This window comes from Fukomys damarensis, unplaced genomic scaffold (genome assembly GCF_012274545.1).
Source record: "Fukomys damarensis isolate Sample0158 unplaced genomic scaffold, DMR_v1.0_HiC HiC_scaffold_36, whole genome shotgun sequence".
In the NCBI taxonomy this organism is placed as follows: Eukaryota; Metazoa; Chordata; class Mammalia; order Rodentia; family Bathyergidae; genus Fukomys; species Fukomys damarensis.
Window position 1 is genome coordinate 34,134,523 of NW_022900948.1, and position 23,099 is coordinate 34,157,621.

Genomic DNA, 23,099 nt, shown 5'->3' on the forward strand with positions numbered 1-23,099 from the left:
AGACTCTGTAGCTGGATTGTTTTGTTTTCTGGCTGTAGTTTTCCCAGCTATGTGATTGCCTGAAGCCCCCTCCATGATTTTTCAAGGTAATAAACATCTATATTTCTACTTAACTCTTAGATTCCCCATGAGTAGGCATCTAGTAACAGTCTTTAGATCTCCACGAGGAAGTTAACACTGCCTTTCCTATATTCCAAGGTTTCTTCACATTTTTTTTTAATTCACTATGTTTGTTGGTACATTTTAGGTGTACATTATGATTACATTCATCTTTGGGAATTTGTACCTGTACATGGCATATCTTGGTTCTTGTTTCTTCCCATTTTTCTCCCTCCCTCTCATCCCTCCACCAGTCCCTATTTATAAAAGCTTTGTTTTTGTTTTCCTTCATTTCTTATTTTTTTCTTTCCCGTTTTTCCTTTCCAACAACCCCTCCTAGTTCCTCTTCCCTTTTTAACTTTTTCTTCCTATTTGACATTATCTATTATACATTTTGGAACTCACACCAGAGAATCAATTAATTATTTACATATGTGTGTCCAATTTATCTCACTTGGTTGCATTTTAATATCTCTATCAAATGATTCAGAATTATTTTATAATTTCTCAAGAGTATATAGTTGGTTTCTGTGGGAGGATTAATCTCACAAATCCTAGTTGGCATTTATCAGAATCAGAATCTAACTCCTATCTTTCCCCAGTTTTTTTTTAAATCAGATGAGGTTTATTTCTCTCTGACTTGATAGAGATTTGTTGTAAAGTTATTCTGAATACAGACAGATCTATTGAGTTTGCTTTCCTCGAAATGTGGATTTAATTTCCAGATCCAAAATTAAAATTAAAATTATTTTCAATCCCCTGTCATCAGAAAGGTGGAAGAAGTTAATGAGAGGATCTTTCTTTTTAAGGGTATGACTTGAAGATTTATAAATTATTTCCAACTGCTCCCTGCTCATCCAGATTTATTCAAACAATGACAACTCTAAGTGAGGTAAGGAAACAAAATTTCCATATACTTAACAGAAGCATAACACAGATAGAATAATAACAGTAAGAAAATAGAAATGTCTCCTCAGAAAATGTATCCCGCTCTTCTAGCCACCCAGCTATCCAGCTGTATTCATCACAACCACAATCTGCCTGTGGTAGAATATTTGTGTTACATCAAACCAGGTCTACAAATACCATTTCATCCTGTTTTGTGTAGCTCCAAGTGTCTAAGAACCTACTAAAACCTACATAAGTATTTACTCTGTCCTTACACGTCCGTCCAGTGTACAAGGATGAAACTGGAATAGCGTGTTGGTGCTAGAATAAAAACCAAAATCTGAAAATGGAAGGATTTAAAGAAGGGCAGTTATTATTTTATATAAATAATGAAATGATATATGTCAGTAGTTGCATATATATCTGCCCCTACTACTACAGTAACTTTCTCTTTTGGAACCTGGACTAATTCTCTAAGTAAAATTTATATATCCATGTATCTCCCTGGTCCATGACCTTACCCTCTGAGAAATTATTTCTCTTATAATATTCCTCACAACCACATACATTAATGAAAATTAGAAAATATGTTCTACAGTAGCAATTTTTGCCATTTTTCCATCTGAGTCCAAGTTTATAGCCTCGATGTTTGAGCAATTATTATCTCTTGGAAGACATCTTTGAGTTTTTTGGCAATAAAATACAAAAAGAAAAGAAAAAAAAAACAACAGTTTCAGAGTAGATATTGCATGATGCCTTAAATTTAGTTGCATGTGTGCATATCCACAGTCAAATACTTTTCATATGTGTACTGCATGCCTTACTACTATGTGTGTGCGCCTCTGTTATGTGTGGCATTATGTCTTCTTCCCTCAATTCAGTGGAGGCCTACCTTGAAAGCACTTTCTTATAAGTTAAGCAGTAGTGGAGAACATTGGGTGACATCTTATTGGCTAGACATATGGTGGGGTTATTTTTCTTGGGTGAGGCAAAGGAGTCACGGACTAGGGGCAGGACTACAGCCTGTTAGACACAGCCTCTACGCACTTAGGCAAGTTAGCTCCGCCTCAGAGAGGTTTTCGAGTTTGCTCAGAAGACAGGAGTGAGGCACACCTGGCCCAGCCAGGCTTGAACTTCTCCCACAGATAAATCTCTGGGAAAGATTCTTTTAAAAAAATCATAGTTGGCAGATTTGCAGTATTTGCAGTACCTTTTCTTAAGCTTTTTCTTGTTTGCAGACTTAAATATTAGCTATGTTAATCAAAAGAATATGATATTTATGATGATATAGAAACATTAGCTATAGGAACATTATTAGAAATTTCATAAGCAGACACATACAAGTTTAATACACTTTTAACAACTCTGCAAAGACAATTTAATTTTAAAAAGATCACCTTTCTTACAATTGACTGTAGAAAAAGTAGAGATGAATATGCCAAAAAATGACACAAATTAACCTAAACCCTAACCTCAATCATAATAAAGAATAACTCAAAGTTGATCATGGGTTGAACTATAAAAATGGAAATGAAAAATAAATGTTCTGAAAAAAATCTAAGCAAAGCAGTATCCCAGCTTACTATGTTGACTTTTAATTGTACAGAAGTTAATACCGATATTGGTCTAGAAGTGTTCTATTTTTTCATTTGTACAGTAGTAATGAACAATGTTAAATATGTAACATCTTGTGTATGCGCATTTAATTACAAAAACTAAAAGCAGTTGCTAGCCCCCTCGGAAAAGGAACAGAACAATCTTTATGATGTAACAAGGAACTTACCATAGAGAAATAAAGACATATGTTGACAGAAAAATATCATATGTTCATAGAAATTTTATTCATTATTACCAAAAAATGGAAACAACCCAAATGTTCATCAATTAAAATATTTTTACTGTTAGGTTTTTTTTGTTGTTGTTGTTATTTTGTTTTGTTTAAACAGGGTCTCACTATGTAGTTCAGAATGACCTGGAACTCACTATGTAGCCCAGGCTGGTCTCAAACTCACAGCGACCCTCCTGCCTCAGCCTGAGTGCTGGGATTACGGGCATGCACCACCACTCCCGGCTCTTATTGTTAGTTTTGATGGTAGTGATAAAACTCTAAAAGCTGTCAAAACACATATAGATATGCACAATATGCATATATTTTATTATACTGTATTATTTTTTAATAACTTCATATGAAAATTAATACCAGATGAATCAAAGATGTAAATATGAAGACAGAACTCTTAATCTGCTAGAAAATATCATGCCTAGATATCATTGTGACTTTGCCTAGGAAGCAGCATTTCAAATGAGACCTTGAAAAGAAAAATAAAACTGATTATTCAACCACGTTAAAATTAAGAATGCCTATTTATCCAAAGAGTTCATTTAGTGAGAAGCCACAAACTGAAAGACAATACCAGCTGAAGGTTAATATCCTGAATGCATAAAGTATACAACAAATCATTAACCAATAAGACAAATAACTGAATAGAATACTTGGCAAAAACTTGATTTGAACCGGCACTTCACAAAAGATATAAAATAATGTAAAATAAACTTCCGTTAAGTTATTCATATTCAGTACTCAGGATTCATATAATAGTGACTGAAATGAGATAATTTAACAGCCATTATTAAGATTCAAAAAATGAATATCAATGAGAATACTCACACTCAAGTTTTATATGAGCAGGAATTGTGTAGTAGCGCAAGGAGGTTAGTATACCAGGAGACATTCTGCGCTAATCTCACAAGAATAAGGGGAGTGCAGCTTATATAGCACCTGCAGATTTGTGATTGGCCTGAATTTAAGCCTGCTGATTGGCTAAAACTGTCTGAAACGCAAGCCTTCCTATCCAAGCTTAGTGAATGGTCCAAATTAAGTTTTATCACTAGTTTAAACTGAAGCCTGCTGAAGTCAGGGCAGATATTTTCCAGAGCCACTGCGAGATGTCTAGGACAGTCATAACTGTCATTGCAAAAGTTGGGTAGAACATTTGAGCTGTTTGTCATTTGTCACTTCAGCACTGAAAATGACTGGCTGAAACCAGGGAAGTGGAGGAGGGCTAGCTGTGTTAATCATGCCTGAAGGCATCTTGGGAAGGTTGAGTATGTTAATAAGTGTTAATAAACTGCCACATTTGGAGCAGGTTCCCAAACCCTTTTCAGCATCTGGAGTGGTGGGAGTAGCACAGGTGACAGCTGACCTGAACCTCCTATCAGAGCTCCCTGGAGCATCGTCCTAAAGCAACCTCAGGATGGTGAGGACAATGAGGCATGAGGCAGGTTGTCCCAGTCCCTCCTTTGGGACCAAGGGGGAACAAAGGGAAGTGAAAGAGGAAAGGACGTGGCAAATGTAAGCCAAACAATGCTCCCCTCCAGGCTGCATAAGAGAAAGGTCAGAGTCCATAGCTTCTCCTCTGTCTCAGATGGATGAGTGTCTTCAAGGATGACCTTCTAAAATAAACAGCCAAGGAGTGCTGATATCTTTGAAAGAAACATCTAGGGAGATTTTTGCCTTGAGACCTGGAGGTATTGGTTATCTTGGATGTGCAAGAAGGATCTCTGTTCACCTTGGCATAAGGGACTGCTTCATTCACTACCAGGTAAAAAATCAGTGCAACTTTTGTGCTTCTGGTTAGAGATGTTCTAGGTGTCTACTTTTTTTTGTGGAGTTTTTATGCCAGTGTGCAAAGCACAGATGCAAGATGACCACTAGAAGAGTTTGATGGTGAGCGGAAGGAATACGTTACTATGCACAACAGAAACGTTCTTGTTATGACACAGGTAGGCAGGCAGACAGGGAAGAGATGGAATGGGGTCGGGGAAGTAGCAGGTAAAGTGCTAGGGGCCAAAGCCACGAGCAAGATGCTCCTGTTCTATGTTTAGTCCAAGAAAGTAAGCTGTTTGCAATGGTATCTACATGAGGATGAGAATGTACAAACACACTGACTCTTTTATTGTGTTCCAAATGAAGTAAAACCTCCATACTACAGCCTGCTCTGATCCCTGATTACCTCTTTAGCCTCTTTTCCCAGGCCTGACCTACACTGACCATCTTATACTCGGGCTTACTGTACAAATAAAATCCCACCCCGGATCTCTTCTCTCTGACATGTCTATCTCGCTGCCAACTCTTTGCTGTCTTTTTTTTTTTTTTCTGGCCAGAACATATAGCCTTTACATTCCTCTGTCTCACACACACAAGCACACACAATTCAGTCTTCAAGTCCATCTCCTATTACCCAACAGGTTTCAGTGCACTTTCAAGTAACATAAAAATACTTTTTCATGAGCAATACGTAATAACACATGTGGTAAAATTTCTCCCTTAGTACACCATAAACTCAGTGAAGGCAGAAAGCATGTTGTGCTTCCTGATCATGTAAATGTTTTAAAAGATAACAGTGTTTGGTATAGTGCAGGTGCTCAAGAAATATGAGGAGGGGAAAGGTAAGGACAAAGGGATTGAAAGAAGGAAACGGATCCTTTAGAATTTTACATTTTGTGCCATGCTCATAGGGGAAAAAATATATGTGGCTTTTAAATTACACCATATGTTTTGGGGGTGTGATGGATAATAGTGTACATGTTTTGGGCTGCATTCACTTGCATTTCTATGATATACTGTTGATAGTAACATTCTAAATTCTGGCAAAGGGCTGACAGTATTCTCCTTCACATTTGATGCTGCTTTTATTCCCTCTGTTTTCCTGGTGCATCCATCTTCTGTGTGGGTCCAATCCAATCACCTTAGCGTGCTATTTCCTGTTAGGAGAAAGACAGGGGCTGTTGTAGTTTAGGAGACTTAAAATTTAAAATGCGCATATCTCATTATGCTAATGGAGTCTCCTGGGGAAAGGAAGGCCTTGTTTCATAATACTTTTAATTCATTGAACTCATTACCATTTGGAACAACATCACCAGAAGAGAAAGAGGTCATGGGGGATGGAAGGGAGCCAGATTCACAGGTGAGCACCATTCCTGAAAGGAAGCCTTGTTCAGGTGGTCTGACCTGGGTAAACTACTTTGTGTGCTTTGGGTTAAACAGATTCTTCTCCATTCCAAGATTACACAAAGTGAAGAGGACTATCAAAGCCACAAAATTTAATCATAACGGACAACCAAAATAGGAAGATATTATCATTTTATATTGATATGTGTCTCTGTGTTATTCTTTCTATAGCCACAAAACATTGCAACATAACCTCATCAGTGTTTGGTGAAATTATGGCAGCAAACTACGTGAAGTAAGACCCGCTTTTTTATAATTTTCTATTTTTCTCATCATTCCTATTCTTATATGTTAGGGTTTTGTTTAAATTTCAAGCTTCTTTGCATTTTTAAAAAATACTTTTACTGCCTTCTTGTATAATTCTGAGTTTGAACCTTTCTACTTGGACATTCATTTCATTGGGAATGATGTTTTCCTTTCCAGTCAATATATTCTCGACTATATTCCTGCTGTTGATAACAGAGTTGAAATTGTTATTAAAATATCAGTTAACCCTTCTATATGGAGAAAGTGATTTTAAAACTATACTTTAAAGTGTGGGCCTGGTGGCTCATGCCTGTAATCCCAGCACTCAGGAGGCTAAGGCAGGAAGATTGTTGTGAGTTCAAAACCAGCCTGGACTACATAGTGAACTCCAGGTCAGTCTTATATACATAGTGAGACCCTGTGTCAAAAAAAAAAAAAAAACCCACACGCAGAAAAAAACAAAACAAAACAAACAAACAAAAAACTATAGTTTAGAAATGAAATAAATGGAGTAATAGTACAGTTAAGTTGTGTTTTGGAATTGATGAGAAAAAAATCTGCAGACCTACTATGTATGAAAACTTATGCCAATGACATACATAAAAATGAAAGGTGAGATTTATTAGGAGCTTGTTATATTGTGGGCACTCTTTTCAAGGATTATGTTTAGTAAACAATATGAAACTTAGAATCCCATTATATTGGTGCTAATGTACTGTATTTATGAAGAACATGAGAACACATATATTAAGTAACTTTTCCAGTATTCTACAGATCAGAGCAGAACATCAAAGTAAGCCTTGCCTTTGCTTTCAGACTCTAGAGCGTGCATTCTGACCACAACTCTAATCTACATTAGGGTAGTTTTCCTACTACCAAAAAATATAAAATGGCTACAGACATAAAATTACTACAGTTGAGGCCACTGAGACACAGAAAGAACAGTAAATTTGGGCAAAGTCATACAGCCACAAATTGTGGATCCAACATATTATCAGGGCTGCACATATCCAAATTAAGTGATCATTCTAAAACAGCACGCTTCCTTCTTTTTACCGCTTAATAACACTATGCTGGTTTCTTCCAACCATGTTGCCTTCAAGGTAAGAAAAGATCATAAGTGGTACCCAAGAGACTGCTCAATGATTTGTTTGTTGATTCAGCCACTTAACAAACATGAGGCCTTGGTTACATGCCAGTTACATACCATACACAGTTGTCTGTATAAGGGCTATGCTAAACCAGACAAAGCCCTTCTGTACTCCCAGTACGTCTGCTTTGTATCCTAGAATAACTCAGTGCTGCCAAGAGTCAATGTCCTCCTCTATACCACTGGGCAGACGATGGTGCTCTAGAATCTAATACAAAAAAATGGTTACTTTATAATTCTTGACATAGACCTGAGATATGATCGGTCCTGTGGCTGCTGGTAGAATAATATGTTTTACAGAAAATTTACATTGTGGGTGTTCAAAAATAAAAAGGCAAGTAATGCTAAGGAAAATCAGGAAAGGCTCTTGTATCCCTTGAAATAATTTTTCATCTAGGCAGGGGAGAAAAGAAGGCATATTTTCAGGAAGGAGACAATTTGAACCAGAAACTTGTGTTTACGAGACAATTTTCCCTGGAAGAAAACATTGTAAAGGATTGCTTGGAAATCAAACTACTGTGGCACTGGGTGGGATTAAGGTATCTTAACTGTCAGATTTAAGACATCACAATTTATCTTGCAATGATGACAAATTACAGTTAATTTGGAAAAGACGATTTGGAAGCAAGTTGACACAGGACTAAATAAATTATGATTTTCCTGACCATACACATGTCTCTTCCACTCAAATATGCATGCATTTTTTAAGTCCTAATGTCACTTTTTCAAAGTTGCTTGTGGCCACCCTGGTTTCATTGTCAGATGACTTAGTTCCAGTTGAGCTCCTCCGCTTAAGCCATTTAACAAATGAAAAATAAAATTGTCATTTTTAAATAGAGTCCACACATAATCACATTCTGAAATGGTCCTCCTCTGGCTGAGAAGAAGTTGTGTGCATTATAATATTGAATTTTAAATAATATATTACACAAAATAGCTTCCAATTTGATTGGGGGGATATATTTTCATGAATTATTGAATATCTGATGATTGTAGAAAGCATTAGCCATTATGCACTGAAACTGTCATTCTCTCAGCTGTGTGATATATGAGCCAGGATATCATTATTTAAAGTTACAGTTAGCTCACCATGAGGCAAGTGAAAGCTGAGACAAGGATTAATCAGCAGTGTTACAGAAGCACTTTTTTGTTGTTGTTACCTGGGATTGAACTCAGGACCTTGTGTTTGCGAGGCAGGCTGTGTGGCACCACCGAGCTAATCCCTGGCCCAGAAAGAACTCTTTATGGGCCTCTAAATGCTGAAGGAGGGTTTCCAAGCCTATCTTCTGGAGGTGCCTTTCAAAATCCACCTTATCTTATGAACACCCACTTGGCAGGAAGCAGTTACTAATGATCAATGCAAAACTCAGTGAACATAGAGAAAGTTGCATTTGTGTTTAAGTTTTCTTCAGCTTCCTGAAACTTACCATATTTTTGAATAATAAAATGTTCACTTGCATGATGGCAAAAGACATATTTACTTCAATTTGTCTCATTTTTTTTTCTGCAACTGTAATGTAAGTTTTCTGAAGTGAGGGTTGCTATCTACCTTATTCAATGCTCATCCCAGAAATTGTCTAAGGTGTTGGTAAAGAGTGGGTACTTGGTCATTGTCTTATGTTTTGTTCTGTATTAAATGCTCTATAAATTATTGGCTCTGAGTTCTTGTGATTAAATAAATGAATGCTTATTGACTGATGATCTTTATACTTCTTTGTATAAGGTATGCCATTATTCTTTTTATACTGTAAAATAGCTATTTCATTGTAAGTTTGTGCAAGATGATTCTACACTGTAAGAGGAGCATGCTGCTCACAGAAAATGAATACCAGTATCCTTGACATTCACCTTGAGCATAGCAGCCATGTTTCTTGCCCTCATTGAGCCAACTACTCATTTTTTAGCAAATCAGTACAGAGAACAATTATTTATTCATATGGTGAAATATACAATCAAAGGAATTATTAGATGTGTTGGAAAAGCCTAGTGGAAAAGATGCAGTATCTCATGGAGAAGACCTGCTTTGGGGAGAAATATGGAATATCATGGCAGCAAAGGTAAGAGTGAACCAGGAAAGCAGAAAACAGGAAGCAACTTGAGGGTCCCTGGTGAAAGGAACAGTATTTCCTTGAACACACTGCTGTACAACGTGGACTATAGAAATAATCATATACTTTATTCCACTTCAAAATGTGTTCAGAAAAGATTACGTGTTTCACTGGTCTTTCTATAAAAAAATTCAGAAAATAATAAAAGAAAAAACAAGGGAGTTCAGCTTATTGCACATTTGAGATTAACATACTCCAGTATGTGAGGAGCAAAGACATTTTTCTCCTTCCTATCCATGTTACTGAAGGAAGCATTGCGTCTTACTTTGCAGCAGAATTGTGAATTTGTTGCTATGTCACAATTGGAAAAACTGGTGATAAAGGAAAGGGAAAAGTTTTGACATTTAGAGATTCATGAGTTTCTAAGAACATTTGAGTCACTCTGTCACTTTTCATGTGTGTCTCTGTCTTTTATCCCTAACCTATCCATTTCCTTGCCATATGCACAAATACAGACATTTATACACACAATTCTGCATATTATTTCAGGGGTCAGGATTCTTTTTATTATGAATCTCATGCTGATTTCACACTTTATCTTGTAGCTCTTTGTGCCAAAGCACAGCATCTTCCATAGATATTTACCGTAATGGTTTATTTGACAAAAGTTTAACTCTTTCAAGGCATATCTGAATAGAATCTAACTTGTCATACATTTTGGCTTTTTAACAATATTTTTCTCATTTTAAAAATTAATTGAGAAATGTAATCTTTTTGTAAGACACACACCTATGCCTGATCTGAGCTCAAACCCCTTCAAATTCCCCACCTCAGAGCTTGGTTTATTTTTTGAAATTTGTTTTCCTTCATGCCTTCAAGTTGAGGAAGCTCAAATATAAACTGAGTTTTTAAGAATACTATATTCTTATTTTTATACACTTCTATGTTTGCTTTTAATTTTTATTAATGTTAGAGTCATGTGAATTTAAGAACAGCACTCTCTAATATTAACTCTCCCATGATTAAAGCCAATTTTCCATCATATTCAGTTCCTTCATATTTCATAACATGTGCTTTTCCTCTAGTTAATCAATTTTGTTATGAATATTCTCCATATATAAAAGTTGAAATTTAGTCTTGATACTCTTGCTCCCCGAACACTATGCATGCACATGTACCTCAAAACACATGGGACACAATAAAAATAATCATAAAATGGAAGTTTATAGCTGTGAAAGCAATCATTAAAAGAACAGAATAATCCTAAATAACTTAACGATGCATCTCAAGGCTCTAAAAAATAATAAACATCTAAACCTAAAAATATAGGAGGAAAAACTTAGGGTAGAAATTCATGAAATTGAGACTGAAAAGGCACAAAGGATCAATAAATGAAATAATTGATTCTTTGGGAAGATAAACAAAATTAATAAATCCTAGGCCAAAGTTACCAAAAGAAACAAAACTCAGTGAAATTAGAAATAAAAAGATGAAATTACAACAAACACTGCAGAAATCCAGAAGATTATAGGAAACTACTTTTGGAAGTTATATTCTAGTAAATAGGAGAAATGGAGAAATTCTTAGACATACATGAGTTATCAAACCTCAACCAAGAGACATACAAACAGAGACTAGATGAACAAAAAGTCAATGAAATAGAAATAGTAATAAAAACCACACTAAGTAAGGCCAGGGATTTAGCTCAATGGTGCCACACCTGCCTCACAAGTTCAAGGTCATGAATTTGATTCCTGGTACAGCAAAAAAAAAAAAAAAAAAAAAAAAAAAAAAAAAAAAAAAAAAAAAAAAAAAAAAACCCTAAGAAAGAAAGAAAGAAAGAAAGACCTCTGGAATTTATGGATTTAATGCAGGAATTGATGGGTTGTTTGCCTAATTTTACATGAACTTCAGGTAAGACGTAACACCAATCATTCTCAATGTCTTTCATGAAATTAAAAAAGAAGGAGCATACCAAACTAATTCCTGGAAGTTAGAATTAGAATTAGCATAATACCAAAATTTAACAAGAACTTTACCACAACCACAAGAAAACTGAATGCCAAAAGAAAAGAGCTGCACATGTACACAAGCTTCAGCCAGAGTCTCACCCCGATACCACTGATAAATGTGCAGAGATCCTAGCCAGAAGCCTGCATAGACAACAGGAGCATGGGTGCACAGCTCCCAGCCAAAGGCCATCCCAGACAACAGCTATATAGGGGCCCCAGTGAGAAGCCCACCTTGATACCTTCCCAGTGAGCACAGGCCCCAGTCAGACAACAGGTCAGCTCAGGGATCCAGAAGGGTACCCTTCTTAATGCAGGAACTGGTATACTGGTGAGCAGCAGGGAAAAGGCTGCTGGGTGGCTTGCTGAGAAGTGAAGACCACTGGGTGAGCAAAAAGTCACCTAAACAAAAGCACAGCAAGCTGCATCTGTTGAAATGAGAAGGCATGTAAATAAGTCAAAACCAGACCTCCAGACCTAAGGCAACCCCAAAGGGCAGTGGGATGGAAAAATCTGATACTTAACCACCTGGATTGCCTGAACTGGCAATGAAAGATGACCTGGAAGAAGTGAAATCAGAAATAATTTCTCAGAAAACAGCAGAGATTGCACCCATAGTGCAAGACATGATTAATAAATCTAGAGCAGAAACAGATAAAAAGAAAATAGAGAAGCTAGGGAACATGATGGAATTCCAACATAAGAAACAAATGGAATCCATGAAACAGATTTCCAGGAGATTAAAAAATCCATTGAAAATTTTCACAGCAGAATGAGCCCATGAGAGGACAGGATGTCAGATATAGAAGATAGGCTTGCAGTTAGTGACCAGGAAAAGAAAATTTTCTTAAAAATAGTAAGGGACCACAAGAAATCAATCCAGCAACTGTAGATGATGTAAAGAAGAATAACATAAGATTGAAATGAGTCAATGAAGACCTAAGAGAGCATGCAGATGACAAAAAAAAAAAAAAAAAAAACCTGTTCACAGTAGTATGGCAGAAAACACCCCAAGTAGGGGAAAAGACTTTGACATACAGATAAGTTAGACATATAGGATTCCAACTAGCCATGATAAAAACAAATCTACACATAGGCATATAATAGTTAAGATTTTAGAAACCCAACAGAAGAAAAAAATTACACAAGCAGTTAGAGAAAAGAAACTAATCACATACAAAGGAAAGCCCATCAGAATCACAGCAGACTTCTCAACACAAACACTCAAGGCAAGCAGAGCAGGGAGTGATGTATTTCAAGCCCTAAAGGAAAACAACCCCCAACCCAGATTGAGGTACCCTGCAAAACTATCTTTCAAAATTGAGGAGAAATAAGATGCTTTCATGACAAAGAGCACCTTAGCAACTTCATGAATACTAAACCAGCACTCCAAAAAAATTTAAAGAATATCCTAGGAAAAGACAATGAGGATCACAATCGCAGGAAGCCAGCAGAATGAATCCATCTTGCAAAAGAACAAATTCAATGCAAAGGGAGAGAACACAAAAAAAAAAAAAGGTCATGACAAGGATAAGCCAATACATATCAGTTATAACCATAAATGCTAATGGTCTCAATTCTCCAGTCAAAAGAAACAGACTGGCATAATTGGTCAAGAAGCAAGATCCAACAATATGCTGCACACAAGAAACACAATTCAAAAATAAACTCATAGACTGAAAGGTAAATGGTGGAAAACAATAATCCATGCAAAAGGATCCCCTCCAAATGCAGGAGTAGCTATCCTCTGCAGATCAAGTGGATTTTAAACCAAAACTGATTAAGAGAAACAAAGAAGGACACTACATCCTTGTAAAGGGAACAATCCAAGAGGAAGAGACGACAATCATTAATATATATATACACCAAACACTAGAGTGATCAACTATATAAAACAAATAGTATTGGACATGAAAACTCATATAAGCACTAATAGAATAGTAGTGGGAGACCTCAATAACTCATGTTCACAAATAGATCAACTAGACAAAAAATAAAAAACAAAATATTATAACTCAATCTAACTCTTGAAAACATGAACTTAAGAGATGTTTACAAAGTGTTCCACCCTGAAAAATCAGAATACATATTCTTTTCAGCTACACCTGGGTCTTTCTCCAAAATAGAGCACATACTTGCTCATAGAAAAGTTTTTGTTTTTTTTTTTCTCATTGAGTTTATTGGTACATATCGTGTATGCTGTTCAGTTACATTCATCATTGGGATCTTGTACATTTACATGACAGGTCTTGGTTTTCATTTTTTTCCCTTATCCCTGAATTTACCCCCTCTTCCCTTCCCTATTTACAAATACTTTATTTTTATTTTGTCATTTTCTCATATTTTTTTATTTTCCCTTATTTCCTTTCCCACCCTTCCCACTTCCTGTACACCTTTAGCCCTTTTCTTCCTATTTCACATTGTCAATTATGCCATTTGGATCTTATGTGCAATTATAGTTTTTCACACCTTTGAAACTATTTGGTATTTATACATATGACTTATTTACTTCACTTAAGAGTATATCCTCAATATGCATCCATTTTCCCATGAATGACTCTAATTCTTCATTCTTTATGGCTGAGTAGTATTTCCTTTTATAGAAAAACCACATCTTCTTTATCTAGTCTCCAACTGATGGGCAAATGGACTGTTTTGTTTCCAAATTTTAGCTGTTATAAACTGTGCCACTATAAACATGGGTGCACATATATCACTATGATATGATTCTTTTAATTCTTTTGTAAAGATACCCAGCAGAGGGATGGCTGGATCAAATAAGTGCAAAGGTATCGAAGAAACCCCCTCTATATTATCAGACAATAGTGCCATGAAATTGGAGATCAATAGCAAAAGAAACTGCAAGAATATCATAAACACATGGAAATTGAACAAAACACTTCTGAATAACCAGTGGGTCACATAGGAAATTAAAGAAATCAGATAGGGCAGAGGAATGGGGAAAAATAAAAACCAATATGGATTATGTAAAGGTACAAATTTACAAATGACATATGTTATACGCCTTAAATGTACCAATAAAATTTAAAGGAAAAATAAAAAAAAACTACATGCCAATTTTCTTATTAAACACAGATGCCAAAATCCTCAACAAAATACTAGCTAACAGAACACCACAGGTCATTAAAAATGTTATATTTCATGAGTAAATTGGCTTTGTCCCAGGAATTCAAAGATAGTTCAACATATGTAAGTAAATAAACATACTACATCACATAAACAGAAGCAAGAACACAAATCATATGATCATCTTAAAAGATGCAGAAAAATCCTTTGACAAAATCCCAAATTGATTCATGACAAAATCCCTAATGAAACTAGATATTGAAGAAACTTTTCTTAAGCTGATAAAAACCATTTAGGACAAATCCCCTTCAAACATCATATTGAACAGGAAAAAACTAAAAGTAATTCCTCCCACTGATTTATGATGTGTGCGAACGCACACACGTGTGTGTGTGTTTTGTAGATTTAGTATGTTCACTTATATAAGGAGTAAAAAAAATTGCAACAGTGTATAATTCAATAAGAAATTATTGTAGTAAAACATATTGCCATTTGTCGTCCTCAAAATACACTCCTTCACCTTGAACATACTTATCCCACCAATTTTGCCACTTCTGAAACAATTTTCAAAGTATGTTTTGATATCTTCATAGGTATGATTAAAAAGTACAATGGTTGTAGATGTTCAGTGCATATAATGGAAAAGCAGGGTGGTAAAAACCTACGGTGTGTACTCTGTCATATCTGCCAGTTCATGCACCTTTCTCAAAGTCAAAAGGACCATGAGAGGCAAGTATTTTTAATTAATCTGAATACCAAGGCACCCAGGACACTGCAACCAAGAATACTAACAAAGAAAGACTTTCAGAACTGCTTCACAAATTGATAAGAACAATGAGGGTAGTGTGTTCAAAGCAAAAGGAGATATTTTGAAAAGAATTGATGACACTATACCTTTTGCTGTCATAATTTTTAAATGTAAACATTCACTGTTCTTTTTAAAATACCATGTTGTGAATATGATCATGTTGATTGTAGTTGATATTTCTCTTTGCTTCAAGAACTCTCTAACATTTGCAATTCCTTTTAATTGTGTTTTGTTCTTTAGTATAGAGGTTGTCTTTACATTTTTAGTGATACTTAGCTCTCTGTATATAAAGTGGAATTAGAGAATCTATTTTTTTCCTGCCAAATAAACTTATCTTCCTGTACACTGTATCTGGCACTTTGTCCCAATGATAGGAGCATGACTAATATTGCACACTTTTATTTAATGAAGTGTTTGTTTCTTCCTCTCTTCTCTGTTGTCCCATTTTAGAATAAGTTCCAGCTCTTTCTCCTCCACTTAACTAATAAACTCTCTTTACATCTAGAGATTGTATTTGGTGCTAATTTACTGGCTGAATGCAGCGAGAAGTAGTTTTGGGGGCTAATTATTTTTTTAATTCATATTTTCTTTTTTCATGGCCATTTTAGTCAAACTTTATGCTGCTTTCTGAAAATAGTGTATTTCCTGAACCAGTTCTGTGTTCTTAATCCACTTTATCTTTGTGGTCATTAACCTTAGATAAACTTAGATTTAATTTTTTTTTATCTTTTAAATCCATTATGGTTACTTTAAAAATAGAGCTTCCAAAAATTTGCTTTCTGTTAGAGTTTGTTTTTAAAAACTCTATTCTAAAGAGAAAATAGGGACAAATGCACTTACTTGACCTGAATGATTTCATAGATATCTCTCCTTTTATTATTTCTGGCAGTGTTTTTGACATCTCAAAATGACAGTCAGTACATGTGATTTTGTTTAAAAAAAAACTCAGTTTCCTCTATTTTACTCTCTCTTATATAGAAGACATAAGGGAGGTCTACAAATATCAACATACCTCAACACACTTGATATGTAATATTTTAGCCAACAAAACCCAAATTTTAAGAATTATTCTCAAAATTGTGAATTTCACCCAATATATAATTCTTGGTAGGTTGAATTAGTTGCCTGTGAGTCCTTGCTGTGTTTCTGCATCATTTTCATTACTATGACTTCTTAACTATCCAAATTATTCCAATTTCAAATAATGAATATCTTATTTACTTTTCTCTTTCTGAGACAAAATACTTGACACTCAAAAGTCAAGGTGGAGACTCATCGAGCTCACCATTTAGAGTGGCTTCAGTCCATCACACACTGGCTCCAAGGCAGAATGTCACATGGCAGAGGGGCTTCACAGATGGGAAATAGTTCATGGTACTCATGCAGTAGCCACAACAACAAGGGAGCCTTGATAGCTTCTTTCCGCTTATTTTATTTTATTGAGGCCATCGAGATTAGGGCTGAGCCAAAGCAATCAGTATAATGGTTTAGCAATCACATGTCCTTAACCACAGTATCACACACTGTAGCTTCAGCCACCTCAGCAAAAAACAGTTATGACTGCATGAGTCTTTGGGGGACATCTAGACAAAAGCCATGACATTCTGCCCCTAGCCCTGCACGATCTCACATATAGTCTTTTACACAAACGGCATTTATTTAATCCATCTCTAGGAGTTGCCAAGTCCTAACAGTTTCATCATTGTGGAAAAGTGCATACCCAAAGTCTCCTCTGAGACTTAAGGCAAATTCTTAGCTTCAAGCCCCTGTACAAATGAAAAGAAAGTTGAACATTTTCCACATTTAGTGGCATAAGATAGACATTTCCATTGAAAGGTTACAAACAGGAGAATAGCAAGGAAGGAGAAAAAAGCAAGACCAAAATTCAGTAGAGCAAATGTTAAACCCCACAATTCCACTTCCAGCATCCCCAGCAATCTGTGGCAAGTTGTTAACTCCAAAGTGCTTGGGTGGCTCTCCTTCTACAGCAGTTTTGGTGGTTGAACCTCGCATGGTTTCTCTCTTCGGGCAGCTCTGCTCCTTCCTTGCAGTCTTCCTCAATCCTAGTCCCTGGATTCTCCAAACATCTGGGGTCTCCACTGCTGTGTTGGCTTCACACTCACAGCATCACACACTGAACTCTCAGGGGCACATGGCCTGGCCTCACACAACTTCTGAAATCACTGTCGAAGCCTTCCTGATCCCACAACTCTTTCATTTTGCATGCACCTGAAACCACACCACATTGATGATGCCAAGGTCTGCTGCCCGGTGGAGCAGTAGCAGGACTTTCTTCTCTTGCCCAAGGGGCCCAGTGCCTACCAAATCCTGAGGAACAGCTTCTCAAGGTCATCACTATTCTGGAATGTGATCCTCTGGGGTCCTCTTCTTAAAGCAGTCTTCCACTTTTGCAATTTTCAGACTGCAAAGGGTGGAGTCCCTCAGGCCAACTTTCATTCTCCTCTTCTTTCTCATCAACCAAGATCTCTGCTCCACCTTTGCAGGCTGCAACTTTACTGGAGTTTCTTTTCTGGCCAAACTTGAAATGTCTTAAATCATTCTGCTGGGCTCCTTACTCTTGATTCTCAACATAAATGTGGCTCACCCCCGCCCCAATAATAGACTGCCTTGGAATTTGTTTTGCCATATTCATTAGTCTGCCACCCTTAATCTCAGCCTCGAGCAGTCTCTGGATAGGAGCAAAATGCAGATAAACTTTGTGCCAAGATATAGCACACATTGTCTGGAGCCCATCAACTAATGCCGTCCCTCTTTCTAGCAGAAACCTTCTGAGCCTGGTCTTTATTGGCTTTCCGGTCTTCGGAGCTCTGACCTTACACTACAGCATAAGGTGTTCCAGCTGTACTTTTTCAGCAGTGACTTCACACTCAGTACCAAATTCTGTCTTAGTTGCTTTTCTCTTTTTGAGACAAATATCTAACATGTAAAGGGTTATGGTTTGGATCTAGATGTCCCCTCAAGCCTCATGCAATCATAGGCAGGTGAATCTGAAGTGTGTGACGCTACGATTATGGGCACATGATTACTAAACCACTATGTGAGTGATGGGTTTGGCATCGCCCTAATCCTGGTAGGTGAATAAGGTAAAAGGAGCAAAAAGATACTGTTGAGCTCTCCTGTTAATTATCCTACCTTCTGCCCCTCTGCCACCCTGTCTTGCAGCCAGCTGACAACTGTGGACTGAAATCTCTATGAACTGTAAGCCAAATAAAACTCTTCCCTTTTAACTTTGGGTACTGGGTTTTTTGTTTCAGGAATAAAACAAATTTAACTAACACAAATTTAAAGATAAACCAGTTTATTTAGCTCACAGTTTGTAGAGATTTCAGTCCGTAATTGGTCAGCTCAACACAGAGTGGCACATGGCAGAAGGGCATCACAGACAAGAAATTATTTATGTCACCCAGATGGTAGCCAAACCAACCAGGGGGCCTCAGCAGCCTCTTTCTTCCCCTGCTGGGGTTAGGCTGATGCCAAACTAATCAGTGTAGTGGTTTAGTAATCAAGTGCCTTTAATCTCAGCATCACACACTCTAGATTCAGCTACTTCTGAAAAAGCCACCGATGACTGCAGTAGGCTTGGAGGGGACTTCTGGACCGCAGCCATAATAGTGGATCAGACCACTCCTTTCTAGACAGTTACAAATTTGCTGAGGAAATTATCTTCAAAGTTCTGTCATTTGTTTAGATATGAGAGTTTGAAAACCAAGATCATTGATATAGAAATGCAACGACTTTTTATAATTTTCATAATGCTTAGTAAAAAAAAACCCTATTTCTTTTAAAAACATTGAAGGACATCTGTTGAATTTTATATATTGCGAGTTATCAGTTAACTCTGCTTTTGAAAATGTAAATCCATTTTCATGAGTGTGAACTTTTAAGGAACATTTGAAACTAACTACTCTTTGTGATATATTTTAAACACGTCATCCATTGTTTTCTTCATTTCACATTTTGCCTATTAGTATGAGATTTACTTTTCAAAATTACTTCCCCAAATTGGTCTTCTCTGTTCAACTTGTATTTATTATTTCTAGTTTCTAGATTTATAAATTGAAGAAAGAATCTAGATGTTGTATATTTTCTTCGGAAATTTACTTAGTAAACTTTCTATTGTATTTTTCTAATATGAGCTTTACTTAGAGAAAAATAACATATCTTTTCTACAAAGAGATATATTGTTGGTACATATACATACACAGTATGACCAAAATACACAGTATAAATTTACTTTCTTTTTTTTTTTTTTTTTTTTTTTTTTTTTTTTTTCCAGGGATCAAACTTGGGTCCTTGTGCTTGCAAGGCAGGCAGAGAGGCACCACTGAGCTAAATCCCCAGCCCTTCACAGTATCCATTTAAATTTTTAAAAAATATTGTAGTAAAAGTCAAAGTGTTAGCTTCAAAATACTTTATCTCATTTAAAACGTATTTATGCATTTGTTCTTGCCCCTTTCTCTGGTAGCTCTGAAGTTGTCTTTCATGAGAGTTTAGTTATTGCTGTCTTTGCTGCCTGGATGTCCTAAATCACCTCAACACGTTTACACTTCATGATCGTTTTGACTTTGGAGAAGTGTCAGGAATTGCACAGGGACAGACTGAGTGAACAAGGTGGACAAATGAAAAACCAGCTTGTCTTTCCCCTTCATGGTAATTGGCAGCAGCATTAATTTTATTTTTTCTAATCAAGTCTCATAAGGCACTCTTGAAAGAGGACTTAGAGATCTGCTTCAAAAATTAACAAGAATGATAGGTTAAGTGTGTTCAATCCAGGGGGATTATTTTCACAGTGTTTATTTCAGTTTTATTTATCACTTACTGCAGATTTCTTAAAGTTTTTACTGCATATTTTGATTGCCCTTTGTATATATTTTTCCCATTTAAAAAATAACTCCCTGTTTTCATCAATTCTCCCAACTAGCATGCCTGAACAACTTAGATGCTTTCCTTAATAACAGATGCTGTGACAGCAATTGCATCAACTCATTCTAACACGGGGCAAGGACAAAGAGGACTGGGTTATGAAAATGCCTGGACTGAAATAATGGTCTGTTTTAGGTCAAAAAATGGTCTTTTATTGAAGCTTATAATAAAGAACAACTTCCTTAAGTATTCTTATATTCTAGTGTAGCTGTCATGGGGGTGATAATGATGTGCTAAAAATGACAACTATAATAACATTTCCATGTTCTTATGTTTTAAGCAGTTTTGCCTGTAGGTGTCATGATGTTTCCTGTCATCTTTCTAAGCCATCAATATTACATGTTCATTGACAAGTGCCGCTGTTATCATGGTACAATGGCCATTTTGCATCACCTTAGATCAAATCTGAGTAAGTCTTTTCACCACTTTTGTTTACAATTTATGATTATGATTTATAGTTTTCATTTCTGTGATCTTTTGGATCAGAAGAGGTCTTGATAAATAATTTCTTAAATAGTCTATACAAACTAATACTCCCATTAGATTTTTGCTTTGGTGAACTTCAGATGTCTTTGCAGAATACTATATAATCATTGTTAAATACAACCTTTTGTATTGGGCTAAAATATCTCTAGAATATTTTATATGGCAGTTGATGTATATTTTATTTGTTTAATATTCTAGAATGATTTAGATATTAGATGATGTATTTTGAATGATTTATTATATAAAATTTACTGATAAAACTTAACATCATATACGCATAATGGGGTTATATACTCATTCGTTAATTTTAAAATATTTTATGTTTTTGCCCTTTTGTTTTCCTACCTTTCCATACTAATTGTGACTCGATGGCATAAAATCCCATATGTTCAAGCAATTATTATTTAATTGGCATTAAAATAAATGTTCCTAATTTGTATACCTTTACTAATAATTGGCTAATATTACTCTTACTCTACACCAATATATTTTTCTTTCTAAATGTACTATATACCCGGTATTAAATTTTGAACACAATGCCTCTGCACTGATCTTATACCACCTTTTATTTTAGAGAGGCTCTTGCTAAGTCACTAGTTGCCCGTGTTGGCTTCAAACTTGTGATCTTCCTAAGTGCTAATATTACAGATATGAACCACCAGGCATGGCTACAAAGTTTTTGTGAGTAGGAATATGTTAATAATTCAAATTGACAAGCACTTTCCTATAATAAACTATGAAGAGAGAAAATCATAAAATGCATAGACTTGTACTAATGCATGCACAAAAACTGTTAATAAATAATATTCAATAGAATTATTTTTAAAAATAGACTTAGAAAACAATAATGTGATACATTCCATGTGTATTTTTTAAAACAGCATGTTCATGGTATGTATAAATAAACATATAAAATTGCATTTGCAAGTTAAAATATAAATAGGATTGAATGCTAGAAAATTTTCAGAGATTTATCAGTATTTGTCAAATAAACATGGATAAATCTATTGCATTGGCTAAAGCTTTAAACTTTCATCCTACATGAGTGAAACAAAAGATACACATAAGAATATTCACACAGGTAAAATAGTGAAAAGTTCAGATGGTAAAATAAATTGAAGTATACAATTGTAGATTACTATTCAGGCACCATGTAGTATTGAGTAGCAATTTAAAAGATTATAAACTATCTTGTACATAAATGGATGGCTACCACAAGTAAGACAAAGTAAATCCTCCAAATTGTGAGGTGTGATGGAAAAGTACATTGTGTGTTTAAATATAATACATTGTACCATAGGAAAAGACACCTTGACATTCTATCCCTTGTTAATAACCCCCCGTCACTTGGAACATACTTATTGCTTCATTCTTGCCATTTTCTGAAGCAGTTCTGAAGTCTTGGTGATTGTCTTAAGTTGTGCTGTTGTGGTTGCCAAAATGTCCTACATATCTTCAAAACCTTCATCGTTTGTGGTCATTTTGCCTTTTGTGAAGATCCAGAAGCCACACAGTTGGGTTCCACATCTTGTAAATAAGATGGAAGAGGACGCACCATAATGGTTTTATGATTGTGCCCTTCCTTCCCTTGAGCGGAACACAGCAGCAGCAGCATTCACCATATCTTTTATCACATTTCAAAAAGATAGGAAAAATGATTGCTTTGGCAAATGGAAAGCATAATGGGACAAGCATGTTCAAAGGGAAGGTGAGTATTATAAAGGAGAATAATGGTGATATGTCATTAATTATAATAGTTTTTTTAAAAAATTGTGAACATCCATTGTGCTGGTGTTGCTTAATTACCCCCTGTAGATTAGAGTTCATCTATACAGGTAAGTGAATGAGCACAACGAGAAATATTTAAAGGTACTTACTAGGTTCTTAGTATGGAGATTTTGTGAAGAAAGGAATGACAGAGTCAGAACTGAAGAGAAAGTTTCAATTTCTATTATTCATCTTTTGTATTGCTTGCTATTTCCACAGGATAATATCACAAGAAAACATAACTAAGAAGGAAGACACTCAGAAATATAAGAAAGCAGAGGGAGGAATCCACTCTGAAAATAACAAAGAGGAGATCTAAGACCAAATGTCATGAATAAGACTTAAATTCCATAGAAGTCTTCTTTAAATGTAAAAACACCATGTCCCCTATGATTATTATAATTTTAAAAATTTTACACTTTCTCAAAAATGCAAAAATATACAAAAATGAAAGGGAAGAATAGGAGATGGTCATGCATACATACATACATATATGGATGTATGTACATATCTGTCTATGTATATAAACTTGTAATTATACATATGTCCACGTATA

At 35.7% G+C, this 23,099-nt stretch overlaps 1 long non-coding RNA gene across 2 annotated transcripts; it reads left to right on the top strand.

The window, feature by feature from the left end:
* The first annotated feature begins 914 nt into the window (after nt 1-914).
* LOC104848337 lies at nt 915-22,896 on the top strand. 2 transcript variants are annotated; one of them, XR_776375.1, is made up of 4 exons: nt 915-991; nt 6,170-6,233; nt 20,571-20,699; nt 22,763-22,896. It is a non-coding gene; the product is annotated as an uncharacterized LOC104848337 (long non-coding RNA). The 2 variants fall into 2 exon arrangements; XR_002024736.1 differs by having other exon boundaries at nt 20,574-20,699.
* The last annotated feature ends 203 nt before the right edge of the window (nt 22,897-23,099 follow it).